The sequence below is a fragment of the Cervus elaphus genome, chromosome 19 (genome assembly GCF_910594005.1).
Source record: "Cervus elaphus chromosome 19, mCerEla1.1, whole genome shotgun sequence".
Taxonomy (NCBI): Eukaryota; Metazoa; Chordata; class Mammalia; order Artiodactyla; family Cervidae; genus Cervus; species Cervus elaphus.
Genome location: NC_057833.1, coordinates 91,590,962 through 91,603,722, shown reverse-complemented (window position 1 = coordinate 91,603,722; position 12,761 = coordinate 91,590,962).

Below are 12,761 nucleotides of genomic sequence, written 5' to 3'. Positions count from 1 at the left end.
GAGGTTGTGCATGTGTGCTCAGCCATGTCTGACTCTTTGCAACCCCATGGACTGTAGCCCCACCAGGCTCCTCTGACCATGGAATTTCCCAGGCAAGAATATTGGAGTGGGTTATTTCCTTCTCCAGGGTATCTTCCCAACCCAGGGATCGAACCTGTGTCTCTTGCATTGGCAGGCGGATTCTTTACCACTGCGCCACCTGGGAAGCCCCACAAGAAGATTGAGGGCTTCTTAATCTGGGTTGGACCACTTATCCCAGTGTCTCCAGCTAAGTATGATATTGGGCATTTGAGGAAATTGTGTCCCACCCAATAAGACAGAGTTCCAGCTTCAAGATGCAATAAACAGCCTCTTTCCCTCTGAGTCAGCCCAAGACCAGAACAGAGGCTAACTGGTGAACCAGTTAGCAATTCATAAACCCCAGATTCCCTTTTTGCTCCTGTTGTGAATAATAATAATTTATGATCTTAAATGCTCTGTGCTTTGATTAGCAGCATCAGGGCTATGCAATTCAAGCCTATTATTTACTGCCAGTTTCTAATGAATAATGAAGGCAAAGGAGCTTTATTCAAACCACTAATGCTTGCATTCATTATTAGAGCTTTAAACAGCACCCTAATTAATTGGCTTATGGTTCTTCTTTGAACTTCTTACCATATATACGTCACACATATACACACATGCAGGTGCATGCACACACACATACACACGCGCACACACACACACACACACACACACAGTAGCTCTCACTGTCAGGGTCCCAGCTAACACCTCTGTAGTTTTCTGCCTGGTACTCAGCACATGTCTGAACAAGTTTGAAGCCCGGTGGCAAATGCTGTCATGGTCTTCATTTGTAAAGTTTCTAGAAACTTCTTGGAGGACAACTTAATGGTATAAGTCAAAGCTGAAAATTCAAATACCCTTTGACCCACAAGTTTTACGGGCAAAATTTTGATTCCAGATATTTGAGGATTTCATACATACAAAGAACATTTCTTAAAATAAATGAATTGCTACCCTGGTTAAATAAAACACGCAACATGCATCTCATGAAACAGCATCATATGTACTGATATGGAATGATCTCCAAAATACATTGCTAAACAAAAAGACCAAGGTGCAGGGCAGATGATATGCTGCCATTCTGGAAGGTTAAAGAAGGAACTGGTAGTATGACTGGCTCTTAAGAATTGAAGAGAGACCTAACACTTTTGTATCTTTTGGGTTTTGTACACTGTAGATGCATTATTTATTCAAAATAATAATGAGAAGAAGAAAATTCCTACAAAATAACACATTGAGGTGCTGAGCTAAAATAGGAAGTAAGGACTGGAAAAGCTATTTTACAACACAGTCTTTGAGACCTTGGGAATACCAAATATAGCATCAATAGTACCAAGAGCTTCTGGTTTATTCATTTGCATCATTCAACACATATGGATGCAAACTATATAAAAGGTCTTTAAAATTCAAAGATATGTGACTCAGTCTCATCAAATATCTAGAAGAAGACAGACACTATAAGGTATCTAGACATATGATAAAAGTATAGTAACAAAAACACTGGTTTTGGCTCAGAAATAAACAAAGAGAACAAGAAAACCTACTACAAAGGACAGAAACAAATTCATGACCTATATTTAGAAACTTAGTTCATAAACTTAGTTCAACTTGGGAGAATGGATGAATAGACTATTATCCAATAAACAGTATGGACCAATTTGACATTCAATATGGAAAAAGAAAGAAAATTAGGTAATACTCTCAACATACACAAAATTAAATTCCAAGTAACTTTAAGAGTTAAATGGAAAAAGTAAACCTGCAGGATAACAAAAATATAAAATAAAATATGGATATGCATACAGACGGTCTTCCTGAGAAAGATACAAACCAAAAATAGAGAATGACACATTTGACTCCACAAAAATATAAAATTTTTTATAATTAAAAACACAACAAGCAAAATTTTTAAATGAAGCAGAGAAAAATACACATATACTTTTTGTTTGTGTGACTAAGGATTATCCTTCAAATTATACAAACAACTCTTACTGATGCATGAGAAAAAAAAAAAACTTCTGAACACAAAAATATGTCAAGAATATGTAGAATCAAGTATGATTCCTTCTATCCAGACTTCTAGTTTTATGCTTCCCTGTAGAAAAGAAATACTTGGCATTTATGCATGAGGAACTGTACAAAATGATATTCACTGTGACACAGTTATTACAAAATACTGGCGGAGAGGGGGAATACCCATCAATAGCAGGGGCTAACTAAACTGTATTGTACCCATATTCTGCAGCAGTTATACTCTGTAGAGATGGACCCATACACATAAACTCACATGGAAATATTTTCAAGATAAATTGTTAGCGAAACAGTCTGGACTGACTCCCAGTAGACTGATAACAAGATGAGGAATAAGAATAGGAGAGCTGAATCAAGAGAGCCTTTTGGTTTATCTACATTACTTTTAATTTTCACAATGATATTATTTTCATATATAATCAGTTCTTGAAGCTTTGGCTTCAAGATGGGGGAAGGTGGTGGTCAAGAAAGTTGTCATGGAGGAACTTACATCTGAGGGAGGTCTTGAAAGATGAGAGTGTTTGACCAAGCAGACATGATAGATGCTGAACTGTGGGGCAGGTGGTGGGGTGGATCAGTATTAATAGAATATGGAAAAGGCATTCCAAACAAAGGAGAGAACCTGGGCAGGAGACAGAGGGGTGTGAAGCAGCCTGGTGCATTAGAGGAACTACACATTATTCCACATGGTGCTATTCATGTGTTGAGCATAGGAAAATGGAAGAATAAAAGATAATTCTGGAAATGTAAATCAGACGAAGTAGTCTGAGCCACGATCCTTTGAGAATGGGGAGCTATTGAAATATTTTAAACAGGGAAGAAAATTACATGTATTATGAGGAGACCAAATACCAGGAAGACTGGGTATTGGTGCAATAACCCAGTTTGGACACTATTATTTCACTGGCCAGGAGAGAGACAATGAGAGGCTTAACTAGGGCAGAATCCAGGAGGACGGAGAGGAGGCAGCTTCTAGACAGGTTTCAGAACTAGACTCAGCAAAGCTGGTCATGGGATATGGAAGGTGAGGAAGCTGGGGGAGCCCAGAAGGACCCCATATTTAAGGTTTAGGTGACAATATGTTGATGGCTCCCTTCACTGAGGGTTTTAGAAGGAGGAACAAAGAAAAGCTGATGAATTCAACTCTAGACATGCTGAGTCTGAGGTTCTCAGGCAGCACTTCGTGGAGCTGTCCAGAGGTTTACAGGAATCTGAAGTTTAAGGAAAACGTCCAGGCTGGAGGTGTGTATTTGGAAGGAGAAGATGTGCATCGCAGCTTCACTGAAAAGTTTCTCAACTGCCACACAATCTTCCTCACCTCTCTCTAAGAAAGAGATTCTGATATGCCCTCCTCACCAAAGGACCATGTCAGAGTCTCCAAGAGGACAAGCACATCTTTCCTCAAAAGACCCCATAGATGATCCTCACTCAGTCCTTGGGGAGAACCACCGACAGTAAGAAGGAAGGGAATCAGACAGAGGCTGAAAGGTGCTCCATTCAGTGGATGGACAGAGTATGTACCCGTGAAAAGGGCCCTGGACAAGACTTCACTGAGAATTCAGGAAGTCTGCATGCCCATGGGACAGGGAACTCGCTCAGACAAGTATTCATTTTTACTGCTACTGTGTTCGTGGCCTTGTACCATGACCCCGCCTCTCCTCAACTATGATAGTTTCACCTGTCAGTGTGGCTAGGATATAATCCCTATTCAATCAAATTTTAATCTAGATCTTGCTGTGGATGCATATTTTCAGATGTGATTAACATCAGCCCTCTGTTGAGTAGGTTAGCTAATCTGGGTGGGCCTGTTTCAGTCAATCAAAGGCCTCACAAGTGGCATGCAGGTTTCTGAGGAGAAGAAGTTCTGCCTATGACCCCAGTGTCAGCTCATACCAGAGACTCCCAGAATGGATACCCTGATAGCCTACCTGCCAAACTATGTCCCCCCCTCACCTGGTCTCTCCACCCTCACTTTCTCCTCCCCACTCCTTCCAGATTGGAACAGAAGGACAAAGAAGGCTAGAAGAGGAATTTATTTCACAAAATAAATGAAACAGGTAGATTACCTGATCAATTCAAATGTTTTTGAAAGGAGCAGTTCAGAGATTTGTTTCTTATAAGAAACCATACAATATTCTGATTTACCCATGATGTTGCCCCGATTTCTTACCCCTTCTCCATACATAGCACAGTTCAAGGATAGCTGATGTTTATAGCATGGTCCTGAAGTACAATCTCAAAGTACTTGTGTGATTAGCCAAGAAGCCTTCAAGTGTGTTTGTCCTTCAGAGCAGGCAGCAGGCTTGGTGTGGAGGAGGTTGCCAAGAGTAAGATGCCTACCCATGGAAGATTCCATACGCTTCCCAAATATTGGCCATCAAACTGTCATTCATTCAGCTTAACAAACATTTATCAGATACTTACAATATATGGCTGATAATCAAAGTTAGGAATTGCCAGTGTCAGTATCATTAATGGGATCAGTAAAGATGGGACAGATGAGCGATGGTGAGTTCTAGAAAGCACATTAATTCAAAGACATCTTGGCCCATTTTATCACCCCATCATGCAGAGTGATTCGTTTTAGCAAAGAATGAGGAGGAAAGAGAAGCTCCAACAAGTCAGGCTGGATGTAAATGAGGGAACTGGGCCATACAGGGGTCAGAGTCTCCGCATGTCAGCATCCTCCTCTCTGCCCCCTCTCCCCTGGGAACTGGTCAGTGGGAAGCAAACAGCTCAGCAAGGACCAAGTGCAAGAGACCAATTCGAATGCCCCCAACCTCAAGATGTGGCCTAAGCAATGAAGGTCTCCAGGGAAACCCTTGGTTAACCAAAGTCACCAGGCCACCCTCCCTGAAACCCCACTGTCCACTCACCATCTTGCAGATGGCCAGCATTCAGGAGTGCTGATTTATCAGAGCTGAACTGAATTCAGTCCTGGGTTGGTTATACCTGGCATCATGCCTAGAGGGAAAAAGGAAAAATGTCAAAAGGAAGAAAAGGAAACAAATATTAGTTGATTTTTTGCTATAGGCCTCATTTTTCCATATACAATATCTCATCTCAACCTACAACCACTCTGGGAGCATCACATTTAAACCCCACTTTATGTGCATGGACCTGGGAGACAGGAATGTTAAGTCCTGGCCTTAGATCATGTAGTTGACTCATGGCAGAGGGGAGTTTTGAAACCAGGACCCTATAGTTAAAAGATCCTGACTTCTTCCCCAATTATAGTGGGCTGCAGGCAGACTTAGTACAAGATTGTCAATAGACACTAAGAACCCTTGATGTCCCAACATTAGGGGTAGAAAACCAAACAGATGTATCACAGCTTCACGGAGATTACAGTGATCAGACAAGTATATTTTTAGTGTTTTTTTTTAAAGTTTGTTTATTTATTTATTTTTGGCTGCAATGGGTCTTCGTTGCTATGCATGGACTTTTTCTAGTTGTGTTGAGTGAGGGCTTCTCTTGTTGCAGAACACAGGCTCTGGGCAGCACGTGAGCTCAGTAGTTGTAGCTTGAGGACTCTAGAGTACAAACTCGGTAGTTGTGGAGCAGGGGTTTAGCTGCTCCTCGGCATGCGGAATCTTCCCATACCAGGAATGGAACCCATGTCCTCTGCACGGGCAGGAAGATTCTTAATCACTGGACCACCAGGGAAGTCCCAGACAAGAATTATGGTACTGGCTGGACACCGGATGGACCAGGCGAGCTTTACGAACTCCTGATGCCTGGATCCACCCACTGGATCCTGACTTGACTGGTCTGGGCTGTAGCCTGAACATCAGGATGTCTTAAATCTTCCCAGATGATTCTGATGTGCAGCCAAGGTTTCAAACCACTAGATGAAAGGGACTTTGGAAGTGGTTAGAGATGTCATCCAGTTGCAGAAAATCATCAAAGAGGAAGTGGTGGTTGAGATGGGCAGTAAAAGCTGGCAATGTGGGGGAGACAGTCTAGGGAAAGGGAGGAGCAGGAGATGTGACAGCAAGGGACGTAGGACCCATCCATGGCATCCCACTTACTGGGGTAACAAGGAAGCACACACTGGCTGAGAGGCAATTGCGAGGTGGTGGGGACGCTGCTCTCATTTTGTGCCCAATTCTGAACCCAGGCTATAACTACGCACATGGCCAAGACCACTGTCCAGTTAGAAAAGCACCAACTCACAAAACCTGTGAATCATCAAGTTCTAAATCCCTAGCAGGCAACACATTTGGGAGCCACAGCTGCTGCCTGAACAAAAGAAAGAAAAAATAACTGCTCCCTTCAAGCCTCTGTGACCGTGCAACGTCATCCACCAAATCATTTCAAATTGTCTCCTTTTCATAACAGTGGGTCCAAAGATATGAGCTGCATCCAAGCTGGCCTTGGTCCACAAGTGCATCCTTTTGCTGGTAAAACCTTCACCAAGAGCCAGCCCGGCCCTCACTGTCCCTCACAGTCTATGCCAGCTAAAAGTGATGACTCTATTCAGTCAGCATAGCAAACTCTTCCTTCCTTCTCTTTTAGGTTCTCTGGCTGATCTAATAATTAAAGTGACATAAGACAGATACACAGGAGAAAAACAAATTTTGTATGGTGGGAGCCTCACAAAAATATGAGATTCCCAGCAGTCAGGTAATTGAGGTTTAAACACCTTCCTGAGCTAAGGAGAAGGGAGGAGGGTCCTGGACTTCAAACGGGAAGAAGATAATTCTCAGGAAGATGGGAAGAACCAAGGCTTGGGAACAAATGTTTTGCCACACCATGCAGATGAGTCTTTTGGATATAAAATTCCTCTCTGCTAACAGCTCTCTTCCTGGTACAGGCCTCTATCTAAATTCTTTTAGGCAGTTAAAAGGGGAGGTGAAAAGCTCTTCCTGAGACTGTGTGTGTGCATGCTAAGTCACTTCAGTCATGTCCGAATTGATGGGACCCCATGGACTGTAGCCTGCCAGGCTCCTCTGTCCATGGGATTCTCCAGGCAAGAAAACTGGAGTGGATAGCCATTTCCTTCTCCAGGGGGATCTTCCTGGCCCAGGAATCAAACCCAGGTCTCCTGCATTGCAGGCAGATTCTTTACCAACTGAGCTACAAGGGAATGCCCTGAGGACTTGGTTAAATACAGATTCAGATTCTGAAGGTCTCAGATGGGATCTGAGTTTCTACATCTCCAGCCAACTCCTGGTTGATGCTGATCTGCCGGTCCCTGGACCACACTTTGAGTAGCTGGGGCCCGGAGCAGTGTTTCTCAGGCTTGGGACTCAGTTAACAGGCAGTCTTTATCTGTCAAAGGGTCTGCAAGCAGTTTGGCAATTTTCAGAAATAAAGTGACAGAACAATTTGGTTCATATGAACTATGATATAAACTATGATTTTCACAAAAATTCTTCTATTTTTCAAGTTTGTCCATGTCTGGTATTTCTTTTTTTCCCCCTAGTTACTCCTCACTTCACTTTTCAATTATCTAACCCTCAGTTTAGAGGGCACAGCTCAGCTTGACTAACATCTTTTCTCATGTGGGAAAAATGGCCATGTTTGTCATATATGCATTTTTGTCATCAGTGTTGTATCACCATATTCCCAAAAATGGATCAAGGATTCCAAAGTAGTTCATTGGAACATAAAATTAGGGATAGAAATAGTTATGTAAATACTGTGATTCAAAATGTTATATATGCAGGTAGCAAACAAGACTCAAACAAGAGCTTGGTTCTGTGGTTCAGCATCTAACCAGGCAGGTTAACCCATCAGATGACAACTGCAGGTAAGCAGCACAGAGTGAAAGCATCTGAAATTCAGTTATCAGGTCACCCTTTCTTCAGAAGACATCACCTTTTACAAAATTTGTCAGCGGAGAGCATAAAGCTTTACCTTTACTTCAGAGCACAGAGGGAAACTCCTTTTGCCTTCTACGGTAAATCAACCCTTCTATATTTTAAACAAAACAAATACAAAATAATACATTTCAATACAAAATGTGTACTAGAATGAACAATTTTTTGTACACAATGTACAAAATGTGTACTGGAATCCACAGTTGACAAATTTGGCCCAAAGCTGAAGAAGAGTTATAAGCCACAGAACACCATTCAAAGTTCTGCTCAGTTCAGTTCAGTCACTCAGTCATGTCCAACCCTTTGTGACCCCATGAACCGCAGCACACCAGGCCTCCCTGTCCATCACCAACTCCCGGAGTCCACCCAAACCCATGTTCATCGAGTCGGTGATGGCATCCAACCATCTCATCCTCTGTCATCCCCTTCTCCTCCTGCCCTCAATCTATCCCAGCATCAGGGTCTTTTCAAATGAGTCAGCTCTTCGCATCAGGTGGCCAAAGTATTGGAGTTGCAGCTTCAACATCAGTCCTTCCAATGAACACCCAGGACTGATCTCCTTGAGGATGGACAGGTTGGATCTCCTTGCAGTCCAAGGGACTCTCAAGAGTCTTCTCCAACACCACAGTTCAAAAGCATCAATTCATCGGCACTCATCTTTCTTTATAGTCCAACTCTCACATCCGTACATGACCACTGGAAAAACCATAGCCTTGACTAGATAGACCTTTGTTGGCAAAGTAATGTCTCTGCTTTTTAATTTGCTGTCTAGGTTGGTCATAACTTTCCTCCCAGGGAGTAAGTGTCTTTTAATTTCATTGCTGCAATAACCATCTGCAGTGATTTTGGAGCCCAGAAAAACAAAGTCAGCCAGCCACTGTTTCCACTGTTTTCCCATCTATTTGCCATGAATTGATGGGACCAGATGCCATGAGCTTAGTTTTCTGAATGTTGAGCTTTAAGCCAACTTTTTCTGCTCTCCTCTTTCACTTTCATCAAGAGGCTCTTTGGTTCTTCACTTTCTGCCATAAGGGTGGTGTCATCTGCATATCTGAGGTTATTGATATTTCTCCCGGCAATCTTGATTCCAGCTTGTGCTTCCAGCCCAGCATTTCTCATGATGTATTCTGCATGTAAGTTAAATAAGCAGGGTGACAATATACAGCCTTGACATACTCCTTTTCCTATTTGGAACCAGTCTGTTATTCCATGTCCACTTCTAACTGTTGCTTCCTGACCTGCATACAGGTTTCTCAAGAGGCAGGTCAGGTGGTCTGGTATTCCCATCTCTTTCAGAATTTTCCACAGTTTATTGTGATCCACACAGTCGAAGGCTTTGTCATAGTCAATAAAGCAGAAATAGATGTTTTTCTGGAACTCTCTTGCTTTTTTGCTGATCTAGCGGATGTTGGCAGTTTAATCTCTGGTTCCTCTGCCTTTTCTAAATCCAGCTTGAACATCTGGAAGTTCACAGTTCACGTATTGCTGAAGCCTGGCTTGGAGAATTTTGAGCATCACTTTACTAGCATGTGAGAGGAGTGCAATTGTGTGGGAGTTTGAGCATTCTTTGGCATTGCCTCTCTTAGGGATTGGAATGAAAACCGACCTTTTCCAGTCCTGTGGCCACTACTGAGTTTTCCAAATCTGCTGGCATACTGAGTGCAGCACTTTCACAGCATCATCTTTCAGGATTTGAAATAGCTCAACTGGAATTCTGTCACCTCCACTAGCTTTGTTCATAGTGATGCTTCCTAAGGCCCACTTGACTTCACATTCCAGGATATCTGGCTCTAGGTGAGTGATCACACCATCGTGATTATCTGGGTCACGAAGACCTTTTTTGTACAGTTCTTCTGTGTATTCTTGCCACCTCTTCTTAATATCTTCTGCTTCTGTTAGGTCCATACCATTTTTGCCCTTTATTGAGCCCATTTTTGCATGAAATGTTCCCTGGTATCTCTAATTTTCTTGAAGAGATCTCTAGTCTTTCCCACTCTGTTGTTTTCCTCTATTTCTTTGCATTGATCGCTGAGGAAGGCTTTCTTATCTCTCCTTGCTATTTTTTGGAACTCTGCATTCAAATGGGAATATCTTTCCTTTTCTCCTTTGCTTTTCGCTTCCCTTCTTTTCACAGCTATTTGTAAGGCCTCCTCAGACAGCCATTTTGCCTTTTTGCATTTCTTTCTCTTGGGGATGGTCTTGATATCTGTCTCCTGTACAATGTCACGAACCTCCATCCATAGTTCATCAGGCACTCTGTCTATCAGATCTAGTCCCTTAAATCTATTCTCACTTCCACTGTATAGTCATAAGGGATTTGATTTAGGTCATACCTGAATGGTCTAGTTTTCTCCATTTTCCTCAATTTCAGTCTGAATTTGGCAATAAGGAGTTCATGATCCGAGCCACAGTCAGCTCCCAGTCTTGTTTTTGCTGACTGTATAGAGCTTCTCCATCTTTGGCTGCAAAGAATATAATCAATCTGATTTCAGTGCCGACCATCTGGTGAAGTCCATGTGTAGAGTCTTCTCTTGTGTTGTTGGAAGAGGGTGTTTGCTATGACCAGTGCATTCTCTTGGCAGAATTCTATTAGCCTTTACCCTGTTTCATTCTGTACTCCAAGGCCAAATTTGCCTGTTACTCCAGGTGTTTCTTGACTTCCTACTTTTGCATTCCAGTCCCCTATAATGAAAAGGACATTTTTGGGGGGTGTTAGTTCTAGAAGGTCTTGTAAGTCTTCATAGAACTGTTCAACTTCAGCTTCTTCAGCATTACTGGCCGGGGCATAGACTTGGATTACCATGATATTGAGTGGTTTGCCTTGGAAATGAACAGAGATCATTCTCTCATTTTTGAGATTGCATCCAAGTTGTATGCCCCGCAGCAAAAAATGGGTCAAACTATACTTTCACCAAAATGTGTATTAAACCAGTTTAATTATAAATACTCCACTTAAAGAGAAAACAAGAGTAAATATTAGGATGTGATTCTCGAGGTGAAAAGCCTTCATCATTATGTGAGTTTGTAAGTGGGTATCTTCAGTTGGGCAGTACCACTGATGAAAAGAATATGAATCAGCTCTATGCTCATGTGAAATAAAGTTTTTTTAAAAATGCCGTGTACGCTTTTATTCTCTTTGTTACTAAAAACCTTTGCCACAGAAAAGACTCTCGATTTTGAAATGATTATTTTATACCTGGTGAGGTAGACTAGGAAAGGTGTGCTTGATTCATGCTGACAAAACAGCTACGTGGTCAGGGAGGCCTTTGCCAGGCAAATAGAAATGTCCAGGTACACATTGCATCATTCAGAGAGAAACTTGATGGTCACCAATATTTATTCTACAAATATTTAATGAGTACCTACACTATGCCAGGCACTGTTGCAGGTGCATAGGATCCTGAGAAAACAAAGCAAAGCTTCCTATCCTACTAAAGCTTACCTTCTAGTAGAAAAAGACAAATTTTAACAGTGACTGTCTGGAAGATGACCAAGCGATAACATCATTATGGGGAGCAAATAGAACAGTGCAAGGGAGGTCAAGAGCACAAGGGGACTTCCCTGATGGTCCAGTGGCTAAGACTCCATGCTCCCAATGCAGGGGGCCCAGGTTTGATCCCTGGTCAGGAAACTGGATCCCACATTCCACAACTAAGGATCCTGTATGCCACAACGAAGATCGAAGATCCTGAGTACTGCAACTAAGACCCAGCACAGCCAAATAAATGAATAAAATTTTTAAGAAAAGGATGAGGAGGAGCATGGAAGTTGGGGTTTTAAATAGGATGCTCAGAGTCAGCCTCTCTGAGAAGGTGGCATTTGAGCAAAGACCATGGAGAGATACCTGAAGGAAGAGTGTTCTAGACTTGTTTAGAATGTTCAAGGAGAGCAGTGAAGTATTTGTAGCTAGAGGAGAGCTAGTGAGGAGGCTTATGGAAGTCGAAGTCAGGGAGGAGATGAGTGGGGAGAGGATATAGTTCATATGTGTTCTTATAAAAATTTCTGGTTGACCCTCAGTGAAATGAGAACCAATGGCAGGGGCAACACATAATTGGCAAAATCTGGCTACTAAAATGATCATTCCATCTGCTGTGTTGGAAACAGACTTTAGGGAGGTAATGACAGAAATAAGTATTTTGGTCAGCTGTTGCTGCCTAACAAACAAGTTCAAAAATCTCAGCTATACCAACAGTATGCATTTATTTAGCTCATGTATCATGAGTCATTGTAGGAGAGATCTGTTAGTCCAGGTTGGATCCAGCTGGGGTGGCCCCACTGGTCTAGCCCTGCCGTACCGCCCATCCTTCTCTGGGACCAGCAGGCTAGACCTGGAATTTTCTTTTCATGAGAGTCATTGGCATGTAGGTGGTATTGTAAGCCATAATCTTGATTTAACCAAAAAAATTACATAGCAAATAAAATTGTGGCCACCAAGTGTAGAGTTTCTCGGTGTGACACGTTAAGCATGAACAGCAAATCCTCTATACTTTGACTCATCAAAACACTCTGACTGTCAAGGAGAAAGGAGCTCACATAGTTTTGCTTTTTTTAATGGGTGATATGATTTTTTTCACTTATGACTCTGGATTCCAGGAGAAATGCTTTCTATAACTAATCATTTCAACTGTGTTGCTCAAGGTATTATCACAGTTGCACCTTCCATGTCTTGAACATCCTGAAGCTATCACTTCACAGCGGAAATGCCATAATTCTTAATATTGGAAATGAAACATCAGATTTTTAAGAAACAAACAGTTATGAAGACAACTCCATCCCTGGAAGTAATTATTCGCCTAAACAATTTCTCTTGCGTTCTGATAGAAACATATGGCTTATCAATAG